Below are 23,219 nucleotides of genomic sequence, written 5' to 3' on the forward strand. Positions count from 1 at the left end.
TCAGAGACTATTTAAACAATGTCCAACAATAATCAGAGTCTATTTAGACTGTGTCCTACAATAATCAGAGCTATTTAAACAGTGTCCTACAATAATCAGAGACTAATTAAACAGTATCCTACAGTAATCAGAGTCTATTTAAACAGTGTCCCACACTAATCAGAGTCTATTTAAACCGAGTCCTGCAATAATCAGAGTCTATTAAACAGTGTCCCACAATAATCAGAGTCTATTTAAACAGTGTCCCACAATAATCAGAGACTATTTAAACAGTGTCCTACAGTAATCAGAGTCTATTTAAACAGTGTCCTACAATAATCAGAGTCTATTTAAACAGTGTCCCACAGTAATCAGAGTCTGTTGAAACAGAGTCCTACAATAATCAGAGACTATTTAAACAGTGTCCTACAGTAATCAGAGTCTATTTAAACAATGTCCTACAATAATCAGAGATTATTTAAACAGTGTCCTACAGTAATCAGAGTTTATTTAAACAGTGTCCTACAATAATCAGAGTCTATTTAAACAGTGTCCCACAGTAATCAGAGTCTATTGAAACAGTGTCCCACAATAATCAGAGACTATTTAAACAGTGTCCCACAGTAATCAGAGTCTATTTAAACAGTGTCCCACAGTAATCAGAGTCTATTTAAACAGTGTCCTACAGTAATCAGAGTCTATTTAAACAGTGTCCTACAATAATCAGAGTCTATTTAAACAGTGTCCTACAGTAATCAGAGTCTATTTAAACAGTGTCCCACAATAATCAGAGACTATTTAAACAATGTCCTACAATAATCAGAGTCTATTTAGACTGTGTCCTACAATAATCAGAGTCTATTTAAACAGTGTCCTACAATAATCAGAGACTAATTAAACAGTATCCTACAGTAATCAGAGTCTATTTAAACAGTGTCCCACACTAATCAGAGTCTATTTAAACCGAGTCCTGCAATAATCAGAGTCTATTTAAACAGTGTCCCACAATAATCTGAGTCTATTTAAACAGTGTCCTACAGTAATCAGAGTCTATTTAAACACTGTCCTACAGAAATCAGACTCTATTTAAACAGTGTCCTACAGTAATCAGAGTCTATTTAAACAGAGTCCCACAATAATCAGAGACTATTTAAACAGTGTCCCACAATAATCAGAGACTATTTAAACAGTGTTCTACAATAAACAGAGTCTATTTAAACAGTGTCCTACAGTAATCAGAGTCTATTGAAACAGTGTCCTACAATAATCATAGATTATTTAAACAGTGTCATACAATAATCAGAGTCGATTTAAACAGTGTCCTACAATAATCATAGATTATTTAAACAGTGTCCTACAGTAATCAGAGTCTATTTAAACAGTGTCCTACAATAATCAGAGTCTATTTAAACAGTGTCCTACAGTAATCAGAGTCTATTTAAACAGCGTCCTACAGTAATCAGAGTCTATTTAAACCGAGTCCTACAATAATCAGAAACTATTTAAACAGATTACCACAATAATCAGAGTCTATTTAAACCGAGTCCTACAATAATCAGAGTCTATTTAAACAGTGTACTACAGTAATCAGAGTCTATTTAAACAGTGTCCTACAGTAATCAGAGTCTATTTAAACAGTATCCTACAGTAATCAGAGTCTATTTAAACAGTGTCCTACAGTAATCAGAGTCTATTTAAACCGAGTCCTAGAATAATCAGAGTCTATTTAAATAGTGTCCTACAATAATCAGAGTCTATTTAAACAGTGTCCTACAATAATCAGAGTCTATTTAAACAGTGTCCTACAGTAATCAGAGTCTATTTAAACAGTGTCCCACAGTAATCAGAGTCTATTTAAACAGTGTCCTACAGTAATCAGAGTCTATTTAAACAGTGTCCTACAGTAATCAGAGTCTATTTAAACAGTGTCCTACAATCAGAGTCTATTTAAACAGTGTCCTACAATAATCAGAGTCTATTTAAACAGTGTCCTACAGTAATCAGAGTCTATTTAAACAGTGTCCCACAATAATCAGAGACTATTTAAACAATGTCCAACAATAATCAGAGTCTATTTAGACTGTGTCCTACAATAATCAGAGCTATTTAAACAGTGTCCTACAATAATCAGAGACTAATTAAACAGTATCCTACAGTAATCAGAGTCTATTTAAACAGTGTCCCACACTAATCAGAGTCTATTTAAACCGAGTCCTGCAATAATCAGAGTCTATTTAAACAGTGTCCCACAATAATCTGAGTCTATTTAAACAGTGTCCTACAGTAATCAGAGTCTATTTAAACACTGTCCTACAGAAATCAGACTCTATTTAAACAGTGTCCTACAGTAATCAGAGTCTATTTAAACAGAGTCCCACAATAATCAGAGACTATTTAAACAGTGCCCTACAATAATCAGAGTCTATTTAAACAGTGTCCTACAATAATCAGAGTCTATTTAAACAGTGTCCTACAATAATCAGAGTCTCTTTAAACAGTGTCCCACAATAATCAGAGTCTATTTAAACAGTGTCCCACAATAATCAGAGTCTATTTAAACAGTGTCCCACAATAATCAGAGACTATTTAAACAGTGTCCTACAATAATCAAAGTCTATTTAAATAGTGTTGCACAATAATCAGAGTCTATTTAAACAGTGTCCTACAATAATCAGAGATTATTTAAACAGTGTCCTACAGTAATCAGAGCCTATTTAAACAGTGTCCTACAATAATCAGAGTCTATTTAAACAGTGTCCCACAGTAATCAGAGTCTATTGAAACAGTGTCCCACAATAATCAGAGACTATTTAAACAGTGTCCCACAGTAATCAGAGTCTATTTAAACAGTGTCCCACAGTAATCAGAGTCTATTTAAACAGTGTCCTACAGTAATCAGAGTCTATTTAAACAGTGTCCTACAATAATCAGAGTCTACTTAAACAGTGTCCTACAGTAATCAGAGTCTATTTAAACAGTGTCCCACAATAATCTGAGTCTATTTAAACAGTGTCCTACAGTAATCAGAGTCTATTTAAACACTGTCCTACAGAAATCAGACTCTATTTAAACAGTGTCCTACAGTAATCAGAGTCTATTTAAACAGAGTCCCACAATAATCAGAGACTATTTAAACAGTGTCCCACAATAATCAGAGACTATTTAAACAGTGTTCTACAATAAACAGAGTCTATTTAAACAGTGTCCTACAGTAATCAGAGTCTATTGAAACAGTGTCCTACAATAATCATAGATTATTTAAACAGTGTCATACAATAATCAGAGTCGATTTAAACAGTGTCCTACAATAATCATAGATTATTTAAACAGTGTCCTACAGTAATCAGAGTCTATTTAAACAGTGTCCTACAATAATCAGAATCTATTTAAACAGTGTCCTACAGTAATCAGAGTCTATTTAAACAGCGTCCTACAGTAATCAGAGTCTATTTAAACCGAGTCCTACAATAATCAGAAACTATTTAAACAGATTACCACAATAATCAGAGTCTATTTAAACCGAGTCCTACAATAATCAGAGTCTATTTAAACAGTGTACTACAGTAATCAGAGTCTATTTAAACAGTGTCCTACAGTAATCAGAGTCTATTTAAACAGTATCCTACAGTAATCAGAGTCTATTTAAACAGTGTCCTACAGTAATCAGAGTCTATTTAAACCGAGTCCTAGAATAATCAGAGTCTATTTAAATAGTGTCCTACAATAATCAGAGTCTATTTAAACAGTGTCCTACAATAATCAGAGTCTATTTAAACAGTGTCCTACAGTAATCAGAGTCTATTTAAACAGTGTCCCACAGTAATCAGAGTCTATTTAAACAGTGTCCTACAGTAATCAGAGTCTATTTAAACAGTGTCCTACAGTAATCAGAGTCTATTTAAACAATGTCCTACAATCAGAGTCTATTTAAACAGTGTCCTACAATAATCAGAGTCTATTTAAACAGTGTCCTACAGTAATCAGAGTCTATTTAAACAGTGTCCCACAATAATCAGAGACTATTTAAACAATGTCCAACAATAATCAGAGTCTATTTAGACTGTGTCCTACAATAATCAGAGCTATTTAAACAGTGTCCTACAATAATCAGAGACTAATTAAACAGTATCCTACAGTAATCAGAGTCTATTTAAACAGTGTCCCACACTAATCAGAGTCTATTTAAACCGAGTCCTGCAATAATCAGAGTCTATTTAAACAGTGTCCTACAATAATGTGAGTCTATTTAAACAGTGTCCCACAGTAATCAGAGTCTATTTAAACAGAGTCCCACAATAATCAGAGACTATTTAAACAGTGCCCTACAATAATCAGAGTCTATTTAAACAGTGTCCTACAATAATCAGAGTCTATTTAAACAGTGTCCTACAATAATCAGAGTCTCTTTAAACAGTGTCCCACAATAATCAGAGTCTATTTAAACAGTGTCCCACAATAATCAGAGTCTATTTAAACAGTGTCCCACAATAATCAGAGACTATTTAAACAGTGTCCTACAATAATCAAAGTCTATTTAAATAGTGTTGCACAATAATCAGAGTCTATTTAAACAGTGTCCTACAATAATCAGAGATTATTTAAACAGTGTCCTACAGTAATCAGAGCCTATTTAAACAGTGTCCTACAATAATCAGAGTCTATTTAAACAGTGTCCCACAGTAATCAGAGTCTATTGAAACAGTGTCCCACAATAATCAGAGACTATTTAAACAGTGTCCCACAGTAATCAGAGTCTATTTAGACAGTGTCCCACAGTAATCAGAGTCTATTTAAACAGTGTCCTACAGTAATCAGAGTCTATTTAAACAGTGTCCTACAATAATCAGAGTCTACTTAAACAGTGTCCTACAGTAATCAGAGTCTATTTAAACAGTGTCCCACAATAATCAGAGACTATTTAAACAATGTCCTACATTAATCAGAGTCTATTTAGACTGTGTCCTACAATAATCAGAGTCTATTTAAACAGTGTCCTACAATAATCAGAGACTAATTATCAGTATCCTACAGTAATCAGAGTCTATTTAAACAGTGTCCCACACTAATCAGAGTCTATTTAAACCGAGTCCTGCAATAATCAGATTCTATTTAAACAGTGTCCCACAATAATCTGAGTCTATTTAAACAGTGTCCTACAGTAATCAGAGTCTATTTAAACACTGTCCTACAGAAATCAGACTCTATTTAAACAGTGTCCTACAGTAATCAGAGTCTATTTAAACAGAGTCCCACAATAATCAGAGACTATTTAAACAGTGTCCCACAATAATCAGAGACTATTTAAACAGTGTTCTACAATAAACAGTCTATTTAAACAGTGTCCTACAGTAATCAGAGTCTATTGAAACAGTGTCCCACAATAATCAGAGACTATTTAAACAGTGTCCTACAATAATCAGAGTCTATTTAAACAGTGTCCTACAATAATCAGAGTCTATTTAAACAGTGTCCTACAATAATCAGAGTCTATTTAAACAGTGTCCTACAGTAATCAGTCTATTTAAACAGCGTCCTACAGTAATCAGAGTCTAATTAACCCGAGTCCTACAATAATCAGAAACTATTTAAACAGATTACCACAATAATCAGAGTCCATTTAAACCGAGTCCTACAATAATCAGAGTCTATTTAAAGTGTCCAACAATAATCAGAGTCTATTTAAACCGAGTCCTGCAATAATCAGAGTCTATTTAAACAGTGTCCCACAATAATCTGAGTCTATTTAAACAGTGTCCTACAGTAATCAGAGTCTATTTAAACACTGTCCTACAGAAATCAGACTCTATTTAAACAGTGTCCTACAGTAATCAGAGTCTATTTAAACAGAGTCCCACAATAATCAGAGACTATTTAAACAGTTCCCTACAATAATCAGAGTCTATTTAAACAGTGTCCTACAATAATCAGAGTCTATTTAAACACTGTCCTACAATAATCAGAGTCTCTTTAAACAGTGTCCCACAATAATCAGAGTCTATTTAAACAGTGTCCCACAATAATCAGAGTCTATTTAAACAGTGTCCCACAATAATCAGAGACTATTTAAACAGTGTCCTACAATAATCAAAGTCTATTTAAATAGTGTTGCACAATAATCAGAGTCTATTTAAACAGTGTCCTACAATAATCAGAGATTATTTAAACAGTGTCCTACAGTAATCAGAGTCTATTTAAACAGTGTCCTACAATAATCAGAGTCTATTTAAACAGTGTCCCACAGTAATCAGAGTCTATTGAAACAGTGTCCCACAATAATCAGAGACTATTTAAACAGTGTCCCACAGTAATCAGAGTCTATTTAAACAGTGTCCCACAGTAATCAGAGTCTATTTAAACAGTGTCCTACAATAATCAGAGTCTATTTAAACAGTGTCCCACAGTAATCAGAGTCTATTGAAACAGTGTCCCACAATAATCAGAGACTATTTAAACAGTGTCCCACAGTAATCAGAGTCTATTTAAACAGTGTCCCACAGTAATCAGAGTCTATTTAAACAGTGTCCTACAGTAATCAGAGTCTATTTAAACAGTGTCCTACAATAATCAGAGTCTATTTAAACAGTGTCCTACAGTAATCAGAGTCTATTTAAACAGTGTCCCACAATAATCAGAGACTATTTAAACAATGTCCTACAATAATCAGAGTCTATTTAGACTGTGTCCTACAATAATCAGAGTCTATTTAAACAGTGTCCTACAATAATCAGAGACTAATTAAACAGTATCCTACAGTAATCAGAGTCTATTTAAACAGTGTCCCACACTAATCAGAGTCTATTTAAACCGAGTCCTGCAATAATCAGATTCTATTTAAACAGTGTCCCACAATAATCTGAGTCTATTTAAACAGTGTCCTACAGTAATCAGAGTCTATTTAAACACTGTCCTACAGAAATCAGACTCTATTTAAACAGTGTCCTACAGTAATCAGAGTCTATTTAAACAGAGTCCCACAATAATCAGAGACTATTTAAACAGTGTCCCACAATAATCAGAGACTATTTAAACAGTGTTCTACAATAAACAGAGTCTATTTAAACAGTGTCCTACAGTAATCAGAGTCTATTGAAACAGTGTCCCAGAATAATCAGAGACTATTTAAACAGTGTCCTACAATAATCAGAGTCTATTTAAACAGTGTCCTACAATAATCAGAGTCTATTTAAACAGTGTCCTACAATAATCAGAGTCTATTTAAACAGTGTCCTACAGTAATCAGAGTCTATTTAAACAGCGTCCTACAGTAATCAGAGTCTATTTAAACCGAGTCCTACAATAATCAGAAACTATTTAAACAGATTACCACAATAATCAGAGTCTATTTAAACCGAGTCCTACAATAATCAGAGTCTATTTAAAGTGTCCCACAATAATCAGAGTCTATTTAAACAGTGTCCTACAGTAATCAGAGTCTATTTAAACCGAGTCCTACAATAATCAGAGTCTATTTAAACAGTGTCCTACAGTAATCAGAGTCTATTTAAACAGTGTCCTACAGTAATCAGAGTCTATTTAAACAGTGTCCTACAGTAATCAGAGTCTATTTAAACAGTGTCCTACAGTAATCAGAGTCTATTTAAACCGAGTCCTAGAATAATCAGAGTCTATTTAAATAGTGTCCTGCAATAATCAGAGTCTATTTAAACAGTGTCCTACAATAATCAGAGTCTATTTAAACCGAGACCTACAATAATCAGAGTCTATTTAAACAGTGTCCTACAGTAATCAGTCTATTTAAACCGAGTATTACAATAATCAGAGACTATTTAAACAGTGTCGTACAATAACCAGAGTCTATTTAAACAGTGTCCTACAATAATTAGAGTCTATTTAAACAGTGTCCTACAGTAAACAGAGTCTATTTAAACAGTGTCCCACAGTAATCAGAGTCTATTTAAACAGTGTCCTACAGTAATCAGAGACTATTTAAACAGTGTCCCACAGTAATCAGAGTCTATTTAAACAGTGTCCCACAGTAATCAGAGTCTATTTAAACAGTGTCCTACAGTAATCAGAGTCTATTTAAACAGTGTCCTACAATAATCAGAGTCTATTTAAACAGTGTCCTACAGTAATCAGAGTCTATTTAAACAGTGTCCCACAATAATCAGAGACTATTTAAACAATGTCCTACAATAATCAGAGTCTATTTAGACTGTGTCCTACAATAATCAGAGCTATTTAAACAGTGTCCTACAATAATCAGAGACTAATTAAACAGTATCCTACAGTAATCAGAGTCTATTTAAACAGTGTCCCACACTAATCAGAGTCTATTTAAACCGAGTCCTGCAATAATCAGAGTCTATTTAAACAGTGTCCCACAATAATCTGAGTCTATTTAAATAGTGTCCTACAGTAATCAGAGTCTATTTAAACACTGTCCGACAGAAATCAGACTCTATTTAAACAGTGTCCTACAGTAATCAGAGTCTATTTAAACAGAGTCCTACAATAATCAGAGTCTATTTAAACAGTGTCCTACAATAATCAGAGTCTATTTAAACAGTGTCCTACAATAATCAGAGTCTATTTAAACAGTGTCCCACAGTAATCAGAGTCTATTTAAATAGTGTCGCACAATAATCAGAGTCTATTTAAACAGTGTCCTACAGTAATCAGAGTCTATTTAAACAGTGTCCTACAATAATCAGAGTCTATTTAAACAGTGTCCCACAATAATCAGAGTCTATTTAAACCGAGTCCTGCAATAATCAGAGTCTATTTAAACTGTGTCCCACAATAATCAGAGACTATTTAAACAATGTCCTACAATAATCAGAGTCTATTTAAACAGTGTCCCACAATAATCAGAGTCTATTTAAACCGAGTCCTGCAATAATCAAGTCTATTTAAACAGTGTCCCACAGTAATCAGAGTCTATTTGAACAGTGTCCTACAATAATCAGAGTCTATTTAAACAGTGTCCTACAGAAATCAGAGTCTATTTAAACAGTGTCCCACAATGATCAGAGACTATTTAAACAGTGTCCTACAATAATCAGAGTCTATTTAAATAGTGTCGCACAATAATCAGAGTCTATTTAAACAGTGTCCTACAATAATCAGAGATTATTTATCAGTGTCCTACAGTATTCAGAGTCTATTTAAACAGTGTCCTACAATAATCAGAGTCCATTTAAACAGTGTGCTACAATAATCAGAGTCTATTTAAACAGTGTCCTACAATAATCAGAGTCTATTTAAACAGTGTCCTACAGTAATCAGAGTCTATTTAAACAGTGTCCTACAGTAATCAGAGTCTATTTAAACCGAGTCCTACAATAATCAGAGTCTATTTAAACAGTGTCCTACAGTAATCAGTCTATTTAAACCGAGTCCTACAATAATCAGAGACTGTTTAAGCAGTGTCGTACAATAACCAGAGTCTATTTAAACAGTGTCCTACAATAATCAGAGTCTATTTAAACAGTGTCCTACAGTAATCAGAGTCTATTTAAACAGTGTCCTACAGTAATCAGAGTCTATTTAAACAGTGTCCTACAATAATCAGAGTCTATTTAAACAGTGTCCTACAGTAATCAGAGTCTATTTAAACAGTGTCCCACAATAATCAGAGACTATTTAAACAATGTCCTACAATAATCAGAGTCTATTTAGACTGTGTCCTACAATAATCAGAGTCTATTTAAACAGTGTCCTACAATAATCAGAGACTAATTAAACAGTATCCTACAGTAATCAGAGTCTATTTAAAAAGTGTCCCACACTAATCTGAGTCTATTTAAACCGAGTCCTGCAATAATCAGAGTCTATTTAAACAGTGTCCCACAATAATCTGAGTCTATTTAAACAGTGTCCTACAGTAATCAGAGTCTATTTAAACACTGTCCTACAGAAATCAGACTCTATGTAAACAGTGTCCTACAGTAATCAGAGTCTATTTAAACAGAGTCCCACAATAATCAGAGACTATTTAAACAGTGCCCTACAATAATCAGAGTCTATTTACACAGTGTCCTACAATAATCAGAGACTAATTAAACAGTATCCTACAGTAATCAGAGTCTATTTAAACAGTGTCCCACACTAATCAGAGTCTATTTAAACCGAGTTCTCCAATAATCCGAGTCTATTTAAACAGTGTCCCACAATAATCTGAGTCTATTTAAACAGTGTCCTACAGTAATCAGAGTCTATTTAAACACTGTCCTACAGAAATCAGACTCTATTTAAACAGTGTCCTACAGTAATCAGAGTCTATTTAAACAGAGTCCCACAATAATCAGAGACTATTTAAACAGTGTCCCACAATAATCAGAGACTATTTAAACAGTGTTCTACAATAAACAGAGTCTATTTAAACAGTGTCCTACAGTAATCAGAGTCTATTGAAACAGTGTCCCACAATAATCAGAGACTATTTAAACAGTGTCCTACAATAATCAGAGTCTATTTAAACAGTGTCCCACAATAATCAGAATCTATTTAAAGTGTCCCTCAGTAATCAGAGTCTATTTAAACAGTGTCCTACAATAATCAGAGTCTATTTAAACAGTGTCCTACAATAATCAGAGTCTATCTAAACAGTGTCCTACAATAATCAGAGTCTATTTAAACAGTGTCCTACAATAATCAGAGTCTATTTAAACAGTGTCCTACAATAATCAGAGTCTATTTAAACACTGTCCTACAATAATCAGAGTCTCTTTAAACAGTGTCCCACAATAATCAGAGTCTATTTAAACAGTGTCCCACAATAATCAGAGTCTATTTAAACAGTGTCCCACAATAATCAGAGACTATTTAAACAGTGTCCTACAATAATCAAAGTCTATTTAAATAGTGTTGCACAATAATCAGAGTCTATTTAAACAGTGTCCTACAATAATCAGAGATTATTTAAACAGTGTCCTACAGTAATCAGAGTCTATTTAAACAGTGTCCTACAATAATCAGAGTCTATTTAAACAGTGTCCCACAGTAATCAGAGTCTATTGAAACAGTGTCCCACAATAATCAGAGACTATTTAAACAGTGTCCCACAGTAATCAGAGTCTATTTAAACAGTGTCCCACAGTAATCAGAGTCTATTTAAACAGTGTCCTACAGTAATCAGAGTCTATTTAAACAGTGTCCTACAATAATCAGAGTCTATTTAAACAGTGTCCTACAGTAATCAGAGTCTATTTAAACAGTGTCCCACAATAATCAGAGACTATTTAAACAATGTCCTACAATAATCAGAGTCTATTTAAACAGCGTCCTACAGTAATCAGAGTCTATTTAACCCGAGTCCTACAATAATCAGAAACTATTTAAACAGATTACCACAATAATCAGAGTCCATTTAAACCGAGTCCTACAATAATCAGAGTCTATTTAAAGTGTCCAACAATAATCAGAGTCTATTTAAACCGAGTCCTGCAATAATCAGAGTCTATTTAAACAGTGTCCCACAATAATCTGAGTCTATTTAAACAGTGTCCTACAGTAATCAGAGTCTATTTAAACACTGTCCTACAGAAATCAGACTCTATTTAAACAGTGTCCTACAGTAATCAGAGTCTATTTAAACAGAGTCCCACAATAATCAGAGACTATTTAAACAGTGCCCTACAATAATCAGAGTCTATTTAAACAGTGTCCTACAATAATCAGAGTCTATTTAAACAGTGTCCTACAATAATCAGAGTCTCTTTAAACAGTGTCCCACAATAATCAGAGTCTATTTAAACAGTGTCCCACAATAATCAGAGTCTATTTAAACAGTGTCCCACAATAATCAGAGACTATTTAAACAGTGTCCTACAATAATCAAAGTCTATTTAAATAGTGTTGCACAATAATCAGAGTCTATTTAAACAGTGTCCTACAATAATCAGAGATTATTTAAACAGTGTCCTACAGTAATCAGAGTCTATTTAAACAGTGTCCTACAATAATCAGAGTCTATTTAAACAGTGTCCCACAGTAATCAGAGTCTATTGAAACAGTGTCCCACAATAATCAGAGACTATTTAAACAGTGTCCCACAGTAATCAGAGTCTATTTAAACAGTGTCCCACAGTAATCAGAGTCTATTTAAACAGTGTCCTACAGTAATCAGAGTCTATTTAAACAGTGTCCTACAATAATCAGAGTCTATTTAAACAGTGTCCTACAGTAATCAGAGTCTATTTAAACAGTGTCCCACAATAATCAGAGACTATTTAAACAATGTCCTACAATAATCAGAGTCTATTTAGACTGTGTCCTACAATAATCAGAGTCTATTTAAACAGTGTCCTACAATAATCAGAGACTAATTAAACAGTATCCTACAGTAATCAGAGTCTATTTAAACAGTGTCCCACACTAATCAGAGTCTATTTAAACCGAGTCCTGCAATAATCAGATTCTATTTAAACAGTGTCCCACAATAATCTGAGTCTATTTAAACAGTGTCCTACAGTAATCAGAGTCTATTTAAACACTGTCCTACAGAAATCAGACTCTATTTAAACAGTGTCCTACAGTAATCAGAGTCTATTTAAACAGAGTCCCACAATAATCAGAGACTATTTAAACAGTGTCCCACAATAATCAGAGACTATTTAAACAGTGTTCTACAATAAACAGAGTCTATTTAAACAGTGTCCTACAGTAATCAGAGTCTATTGAAACAGTGTCCCAGAATAATCAGAGACTATTTAAACAGTGTCCTACAATAATCAGAGTCTATTTAAACAGTGTCCTACAATAATCAGAGTCTATTTAAACAGTGTCCTACAATAATCAGAGTCTATTTAAACAGTGTCCTACAGTAATCAGAGTCTATTTAAACAGCGTCCTACAGTAATCAGAGTCTATTTAAACCGAGTCCTACAATAATCAGAAACTATTTAAACAGATTACCACAATAATCAGAGTCTATTTAAACCGAGTCCTACAATAATCAGAGTCTATTTAAAGTGTCCCACAATAATCAGAGTCTATTTAAACAGTGTCCTACAGTAATCAGAGTCTATTTAAACCGAGTCCTACAATAATCAGAGTCTATTTAAACAGTGTCCTACAGTAATCAGAGTCTATTTAAACAGTGTCCTACAGTAATCAGAGTCTATTTAAACAGTGTCCTACAGTAATCAGAGTCTATTTAAACAGTGTCCTACAGTAATCAGAGTCTATTTAAACCGAGTCCTAGAATAATCAGAGTCTATTTAAATAGTGTCCTGCAATAATCAGAGTCTATTTAAACAGTGTCCTACAATAATCAGAGTCTATTTAAACCGAGACCTACAATAATCAGAGTCTATTTAAACAGTGTCCTACAGTAATCAGTCTATTTAAACCGAGTATTACAATAATCAGAGACTATTTAAACAGTGTCGTACAATAACCAGAGTCTATTTAAACAGTGTCCTACAATAATTAGAGTCTATTTAAACAGTGTCCTACAGTAAACAGAGTCTATTTAAACAGTGTCCCACAGTAATCAGAGTCTATTTAAACAGTGTCCTACAGTAATCAGAGACTATTTAAACAGTGTCCCACAGTAATCAGAGTCTATTTAAACAGTGTCCCACAGTAATCAGAGTCTATTTAAACAGTGTCCTACAGTAATCAGAGTCTATTTAAACAGTGTCCTACAATAATCAGAGTCTATTTAAACAGTGTCCTACAGTAATCAGAGTCTATTTAAACAGTGTCCCACAATAATCAGAGACTATTTAAACAATGTCCTACAATAATCAGAGTCTATTTAGACTGTGTCCTACAATAATCAGAGCTATTTAAACAGTGTCCTACAATAATCAGAGACTAATTAAACAGTATCCTACAGTAATCAGAGTCTATTTAAACAGTGTCCCACACTAATCAGAGTCTATTTAAACCGAGTCCTGCAATAATCAGAGTCTATTTAAACAGTGTCCCACAATAATCTGAGTCTATTTAAATAGTGTCCTACAGTAATCAGAGTCTATTTAAACACTGTCCGACAGAAATCAGACTCTATTTAAACAGTGTCCTACAGTAATCAGAGTCTATTTAAACAGAGTCCTACAATAATCAGAGTCTATTTAAACAGTGTCCTACAATAATCAGAGTCTATTTAAACAGTGTCCTACAATAATCAGAGTCTATTTAAACAGTGTCCCACAGTAATCAGAGTCTATTTAAATAGTGTCGCACAATAATCAGAGTCTATTTAAACAGTGTCCTACAGTAATCAGAGTCTATTTAAACAGTGTCCTACAATAATCAGAGTCTATTTAAACAGTGTCCCACAATAATCAGAGTCTATTTAAACCGAGTCCTGCAATAATCAGAGTCTATTTAAACTGTGTCCCACAATAATCAGAGACTATTTAAACAATGTCCTACAATAATCAGAGTCTATTTAAACAGTGTCCCACAATAATCAGAGTCTATTTAAACCGAGTCCTGCAATAATCAAGTCTATTTAAACAGTGTCCCACAGTAATCAGAGTCTATTTGAACAGTGTCCTACAATAATCAGAGTCTATTTAAACAGTGTCCTACAGAAATCAGAGTCTATTTAAACAGTGTCCCACAATGATCAGAGACTATTTAAACAGTGTCCTACAATAATCAGAGTCTATTTAAATAGTGTCGCACAATAATCAGAGTCTATTTAAACAGTGTCCTACAATAATCAGAGATTATTTATCAGTGTCCTACAGTATTCAGAGTCTATTTAAACAGTGTCCTACAATAATCAGAGTCCATTTAAACAGTGTGCTACAATAATCAGAGTCTATTTAAACAGTGTCCTACAATAATCAGAGTCTATTTAAACAGTGTCCTACAGTAATCAGAGTCTATTTAAACAGTGTCCTACAGTAATCAGAGTCTATTTAAACCGAGTCCTACAATAATCAGAGTCTATTTAAACAGTGTCCTACAGTAATCAGTCTATTTAAACCGAGTCCTACAATAATCAGAGACTGTTTAAACAGTGTCGTACAATAACCAGAGTCTATTTAAACAGTGTCCTACAATAATCAGAGTCTATTTAAACAGTGTCCTACAGTAATCAGAGTCTATTTAAACAGTGTCCTACAGTAATCAGAGTCTATTTAAACAGTGTCCTACAATAATCAGAGTCTATTTAAACAGTGTCCTACAGTAATCAGAGTCTATTTAAACAGTGTCCCACAATAATCAGAGACTATTTAAACAATGTCCTACAATAATCAGAGTCTATTTAGACTGTGTCCTACAATAATCAGAGTCTATTTAAACAGTGTCCTACAATAATCAGAGACTAATTAAACAGTATCCTACAGTAATCAGAGTCTATTTAAAAAGTGTCCCACACTAATCTGAGTCTATTTAAACCGAGTCCTGCAATAATCAGAGTCTATTTAAACAGTGTCCCACAATAATCTGAGTCTATTTAAACAGTGTCCTACAGTAATCAGAGTCTATTTAAACACTGTCCTACAGAAATCAGACTCTATGTAAACAGTGTCCTACAGTAATCAGAGTCTATTTAAACAGAGTCCCACAATAATCAGAGACTATTTAAACAGTGCCCTACAATAATCAGAGTCTATTTACACAGTGTCCTACAATAATCAGAGACTAATTAAACAGTATCCTACAGTAATCAGAGTCTATTTAAACAGTGTCCCACACTAATCAGAGTCTATTTAAACCGAGTTCTCCAATAATCCGAGTCTATTTAAACAGTGTCCCACAATAATCTGAGTCTATTTAAACAGTGTCCTACAGTAATCAGAGTCTATTTAAACACTGTCCTACAGAAATCAGACTCTATTTAAACAGTGTCCTACAGTAATCAGAGTCTATTTAAACAGAGTCCCACAATAATCAGAGACTATTTAAACAGTGTCCCACAATAATCAGAGACTATTTAAACAGTGTTCTACAATAAACAGAGTCTATTTAAACAGTGTCCTACAGTAATCAGAGTCTATTGAAACAGTGTCCCACAATAATCAGAGACTATTTAAACAGTGTCCTACAATAATCAGAGTCTATTTAAACAGTGTCCCACAATAATCAGAATCTATTTAAAGTGTCCCACAGTAATCAGAGTCTATTTAAACAGTGTCCTACAATAATCAGAGTCTATTTAAACAGTGTCCTACAATAATCAGAGTCTATCTAAACAGTGTCCTACAATAATCAGAGTCTATTTAAACAGTGTCCTACAATAATCAGAGTCTATTTAAACAGTATCCTACAATAATCAGAGTCTATTTAAACAGTGTCCCACAGTAATCAGTCTATTTAAATAGTGTCGCACAATAATCAGAGTCTATTTAAACAGTGTCCTACAGTAATCAGAGTCTATTTAAACAGTGTCCTACAATAATCTGAGTCTATTTAAACAGTGTCCCACAATAATCAGAGTCTATTTAAACCGAGTCCTACAATAATCAGAGTCTATTTAAACTGTGTCCCACAATAATCAGAGACTGTTTAAACAATGTCCTACAATAATCAGAGTCTATTTAAACAGTGTCCCACAATAATCAGAGTCTATTTAAACAGTGTCCTACAATAATCAGAGTCTATTTAAACAGTGTCCTACAGAAATCAGAGTCTATTTAAACAGTGTCCCACAATGATCAGAGACTATTTAAACAGTGTCCTACAATAATCAGAGTCTATTTAAATAGTGTCGCACAATAATCAGAGTCTATTTAAACAGTGTCCTACAATAATCAGAGATTTATCAGTGTCCTACAGTATTCAGAGTCTATTTAAACAGTGTCCTACAATAATCAGAGTCTATTTAAACAGTGTCCCACAATAATCAGAGACCATTTAAACAGTGTCCTACAATAATCAGAGTCTATTTAAACAGTGTCCTACAATAATCAGAGTCTATTTAAACAGTGTCCTACAGTAAGCAGAGTCTATTTAAACAGTGTCCTACAGTAATCAGAGTCTATTTAAACCGAGTCCTACAATAATCAGAGTCTATTTAAACAGTGTCCTACAGTAATCAGTCTATTTAAACCGAGTCCTACAATAATCAGAGACTATTTAAACAGTGTCGTACAATAACCAGAGTCTATTTAAACAGTGTCCTACAATAATCAGAGTCTATTTAAACAGTGTCCTACAGTAATCAGAGTCTATTTAAACAGTGTCCCACAGTAATCAGAGTCTATTTAAACAGTGTCCTACAGTAATCAGAGTCTATTTAAACAGTGTCCTACAGCAATCAGAGTCTATTTAAACAGTGTCCTACAGTAATCAGAGTCTATTTAAACAGTGTCCTACAATAATCAGAGTCTATTTAAACAGTGTCCTACAGTAATCAGAGTCTATTTAAACAGTGTCCCACAATAATCAGAGACTATTTAAACAATGTCCTACAATAATCAGAGTCTATTTAGACTGTGTCCTACAATAATCAGAGTCTATTTAAACAGTGTCCTACAATAATCAGAGACTAATTAAACAGTATCCTACAGTAATCAGAGTCTATTTAAACAGTGTCCCACACTAATCAGAGTCTATTTAAACCGAGTCCTGCAATAATCAGAGTCTATTTAAACAGTGTCCCACAATAATCTGAGTCTATTTAAACAGTGTCCTACAGTAATCAGAGTCTATTTAAACACTGTCCTACAGAAATCAGACTCTATTTAAACAGTGTCCTACAGTAATCAGAGTCTATTTAAACAGAGTCCCACAATAATCAGAGACTATTTAAACAGTGCCCTACAATAATCAGAGTCTATTTAAACAGTGTCCCACAATAATCAGAGTCTATTTAAACAGTGTCCCATAATAATCAGAGACTATTTAAACAGTGTCCTACAATAATCAAAGTCTATTTAAATAGTGTTGCACAATAATCAGAGTCTATTTAAACAGTGTGCTACAATAATCAGAGATTATTTAAACAGTGTCCTACAGTAATCAGAGTCAATTTAAACAGTGTCCTACAATAATCAGAGTCTATTTAAACAGTGACCCACAGTAATCAGAGTCTATTGAAACAGTGTCCCACAATAATCAGAGACTATTTAAACAGTGTCCTACAATAATCAGTCTATTTAAACAGTGTCCTACAGTAATCAGAGTCTATTGAAACAGTCTCCCACAATAATCACAGTCTATTTAAACAGTGTCCCACAATAATCAGAGTCTATTTAAAGTGTCCCACAGTAATCAGAGTCTACTTAAACAGTGTCCTACAATAATCAGAGTCTATTTAAACAGTGTCCTACAATAATCAGAGTCTATTTAAACAGTGTCCTACAATAATCAGAGTCTATTTAAACAGTGTCCTACAGTAATCAGAGTCTATTTAAACCGAGTCCTACAATAATCAGAGTCTATTTAAACAGTGTCCTACAGTAATCAGAGTCTATTTAAACAGTGTCCTACAGTAATCAGAGTCTATTTAAACAGTGTCCTACAGTAATCAGAGTCTATTTAAACAGTGTCCTACAGTAATCAGAGTCTATTCAAACCGAGTCCTAGAATAATTAGAGTCTATTTAAATAGTGTCCTGCAATAATCAGAGTCTATTTAAACAGTGTCCTACAATAATCAGAGTCTATTTAAACCGAGACCTACAATAATCAGAGTCTATTTAAACAGTGTCCTACAGTAATCAGTCTATTTAAACCGAGTATTACAATAATCAGAGACTATTTAAACAGTGTCGTACAATAACCAGAGTCTATTTAAACAGTGTCCTACAATAATCAGAGTCTCTTTAAACAGTGTCCCACAATAATCAGAGTCTATTTAAACAGTGTCCCACAATAATCAGAGTCTATTTAAACAGTGTCCCTCAATAATCAGAGACTATTTAAACAGTGTCCTACAATAATCAAAGTCTATTTAAATAGTGTTGCACAATAATCAGAGTCTATTTAAACAGTGTCCTACAATAATCAGAGATTATTTAAACAGTGTCCTACAGTGATCAGAGTCTATTTAAACAGTGTCCTACAATAATCAGAGTCTATTTAAACAGTGTCCCACAGTAATCAGAGTCTATTGAAACAGTGTCCCACAATAATCAGAGACTATTTAAACAGTGTCCCACAGTAATCAGAGTCTATTTAAACAGTGTCCCACAGTAATCAGAGTCTATTTAAACAGTGTCCTACAGTAATCAGAGTCTATTTAAACAGTGTCCTACAATAATCAGAGTCTATTTAAACAGTGTCCTACAGTAATCAGAGTCTATTTAAACAGTGTCCCACAATAATCAGAGACTATTTAAACAATGTCCTACAATAATCAGAGTCTATTTAGACTGTGTCCTACAATAATCAGAGTCTATTTAAACAGTGTCCTACAATAATCAGAGACTAATTAAACAGTATCCTACAGTAATCAGAGTCTATTTAAACAGTGTCCCACACTAATCAGAGTCTATTTAAACCGAGTCCTGCAATAATCAGATTCTATTTAAACAGTGTCCCACAATAATCTGAGTCTATTTAAACAGTGTCCTACAGTAATCAGAGTCTATTTAAACACTGTCCTACAGAAATCAGACTCTATTTAAACAGTGTCCTACAGTAATCAGAGTCTATTTAAACAGAGTCCCACAATAATCAGAGACTATTTAAACAGTGTCCCACAATAATCAGAGACTATTTAAACAGTGTTCTACAATAAACAGAGTCTATTTAAACAGTGTCCTACAGTAATCAGAGTCTATTGAAACAGTGTCCCACAATAATCAGAGACTATTTAAACAGTGTCCTACAATAATCAGAGTCTATTTAAACAGTGTCCTACAATAATCAGAGTCTATTTAAACAGTGTCCTACAATAATCAGAGTCTATTTAAACAGTGTCCTACAGTAATCAGAGTCTATTTAAACAGCGTCCTACAGTAATCAGAGTCTATTTAAACCGAGTCCTACAATAATCAGAAACTATTTAAACAGATTACCACAATAATCAGAGTCTATTTAAACCGAGTCCTACAATAATCAGAGTCTATTTAAAGTGTCCCACAATAATCAGAGTCTATTTAAACAGTGTCCTACAGTAATCAGAGTCTATTTAAACCGAGTCCTACAATAATCAGAGTCTATTTAAACAGTGTCCTACAGTAATCAGAGTCTATTTAAACAGTGTCCTACAGTAATCAGAGTCTATTTAAACAGTGTCCTACAGTAATCAGAGTCTATTTAAACAGTGTCCTACAGTAATCAGAGTCTATTTAAACCGAGTCCTAGAATAATCAGAGTCTATTTAAATAGTGTCCTGCAATAATCAGAGTCTATTTAAACAGTGTCCTACAATAATCAGAGTCTATTTAAACCGAGACCTACAATAATCAGAGTCTATTTAAACAGTGTCCTACAGTAATCAGTCTATTTAAACCGAGTATTACAATAATCAGAGACTATTTAAACAGTGTCGTACAATAACCAGAGTCTATTTAAACAGTGTCCTACAATAATCAGAGTCTATTTAAACAGTGTCCTACAGTAAACAGAGTCTATTTAAACAGTGTCCCACAGTAATCAGAGTCTATTTAAACAGTGTCCTACAGTAATCAGAGACTATTTAAACAGTGTCCCACAGTAATCAGAGTCTATTTAAACAGTGTCCCACAGTAATCAGAGTCTATTTAAACAGTGTCCTACAGTAATCAGAGTCTATTTAAACAGTGTCCTACAATAATCAGAGTCTATTTAAACAGTGTCCTACAGTAATCAGAGTCTATTTAAACAGTGTCCCACAATAATCAGAGACTATTTAAACAATGTCCTACAATAATCAGAGTCTATTTAGACTGTGTCCTACAATAATCAGAGCTATTTAAACAGTGTCCTACAATAATCAGAGACTAATTAAACAGTATCTACAGTAATCAGAGTCTATTTAAACAGTGTCCCACACTAATCAGAGTCTATTTAAACCGAGTCCTGCAATAATCAGAGTCTATTTAAACAGTGTCCCACAATAATCTGAGTCTATTTAAATAGTGTCCTACAGTAATCAGAGTCTATTTAAACACTGTCCGACAGAAATCAGACTCTATTTAAACAGTGTCCTACAGTAATCAGAGTCTATTTAAACAGAGTCCTACAATAATCAGAGTCTATTTAAACAGTGTCCTACAATAATCAGAGTCTATTTAAACAGTGTCCTACAATAATCAGAGTCTATTTAAACAGTGTCCCACAGTAATCAGGGTCTATTTAAATAGTGTCGCACAATAATCAGAGTCTATTTAAACAGTGTCCTACAATAATCAGAGTCTATTTAATCAGTATCCCACAATAATCAGAGTCTATTTAAACCGAGTCCTGCAATAATCAGAGTCTATTTAAACTGTGTCCCACAATAATCAGAGACTATTTAAACAATGTCCTACAATAATCAGAGTCTATTTAAACAGTGTCCCACAATAATCAGAGTCTATTTAAACCGAGTCCTGCAATAATCAAGTCTATTTAAACAGTGTCCCACAGTAATCAGAGTCTATTTAAACAGTGTCCTACAATAATCAGAGTCTATTTAAACAGTGTCCTACAGAAATCAGAGACTATTTAAACAGTGTCCCACAATGATCAGAGACTATTTAAACAGTGTTCTACAATAAACAGAGTCTATTTAAACAGTGTCCTACAGTAATCAGAGTCTATTGAAACAGTGTCCCACAATAATCAGAGACTATTTAAACAGTGTCCTACAATAATCAGAGTCTATTTAAACAGTGTCCTACAATAATCAGAGTCTATTTAAACAGTGTCCTACAATAATCAGAGTCTATTTAAACAGTGTCCTACAGTAATCAGAGTCTATTTAAACAGCGTCCTACAGTAATCAGAGTCTATTTAAACCGAGTCCTACAATAATCAGAAACTATTTAAACAGATTACCACAATAATCAGAGTCTATTTAAACCGAGTCCTACAATAATCAGAGTCTATTTAAAGTGTCCCACAATAATCAGAGTCTATTTAAACAGTGTCCTACAGTAATCAGAGTCTATTTAAACCGAGTCCTACAATAATCAGAGTCTATTTAAACAGTGTCCTACAGTAATCAGAGTCTATTTAAACAGTGTCCTACAGTAATCAGAGTCTATTTAAACAGTGTCCTACAGTAATCAGAGTCTATTTAAACAGTGTCCTACAGTAATCAGAGTCTATTTAAACCGAGTCCTAGAATAATCAGAGTCTATTTAAATAGTGTCCTGCAATAATCAGAGTCTATTTAAACAGTGTCCTACAATAATCAGAGTCTATTTAAACCGAGACCTACAATAATCAGAGTCTATTTAAACAGTGTCCTACAGTAATCAGTCTATTTAAACCGAGTATTACAATAATCAGAGACTATTTAAACAGTGTCGTACAATAACCAGAGTCTATTTAAACAGTGTCCTACAATAATCAGAGTCTATTTAAACAGTGTCCTACAGTAAACAGAGTCTATTTAAACAGTGTCCCACAGTAATCAGAGTCTATTTAAACAGTGTCCTACAGTAATCAGAGACTATTTAAACAGTGTCCCACAGTAATCAGAGTCTATTTAAACAGTGTCCCACAGTAATCAGAGTCTATTTAAACAGTGTCCTACAGTAATCAGAGTCTATTTAAACAGTGTCCTACAATAATCAGAGTCTATTTAAACAGTGTCCTACAGTAATCAGAGTCTATTTAAACAGTGTCCCACAATAATCAGAGACTATTTAAACAATGTCCTACAATAATCAGAGTCTATTTAGACTGTGTCCTACAATAATCAGAGCTATTTAAACAGTGTCCTACAATAATCAGAGACTAATTAAACAGTATCTACAGTAATCAGAGTCTATTTAAACAGTGTCCCACACTAATCAGAGTCTATTTAAACCGAGTCCTGCAATAATCAGAGTCTATTTAAACAGTGTCCCACAATAATCTGAGTCTATTTAAATAGTGTCCTACAGTAATCAGAGTCTATTTAAACACTGTCCGACAGAAATCAGACTCTATTTAAACAGTGTCCTACAGTAATCAGAGTCTATTTAAACAGAGTCCTACAATAATCAGAGTCTATTTAAACAGTGTCCTACAATAATCAGAGTCTATTTAAACAGTGTCCTACAATAATCAGAGTCTATTTAAACAGTGTCCCACAGTAATCAGAGTCTATTTAAATAGTGTCGCACAATAATCAGAGTCTATTTAAACAGTGTCCTACAATAATCAGAGTCTATTTAATCAGTATCCCACAATAATCAGAGTCTATTTAAACCGAGTCCTGCAATAATCAGAGTCTATTTAAACTGTGTC

The sequence above is a fragment of the Scyliorhinus torazame genome, chromosome 4, assembly GCF_047496885.1.
Source record: "Scyliorhinus torazame isolate Kashiwa2021f chromosome 4, sScyTor2.1, whole genome shotgun sequence".
Taxonomy (NCBI): domain Eukaryota; kingdom Metazoa; phylum Chordata; class Chondrichthyes; order Carcharhiniformes; family Scyliorhinidae; genus Scyliorhinus; species Scyliorhinus torazame.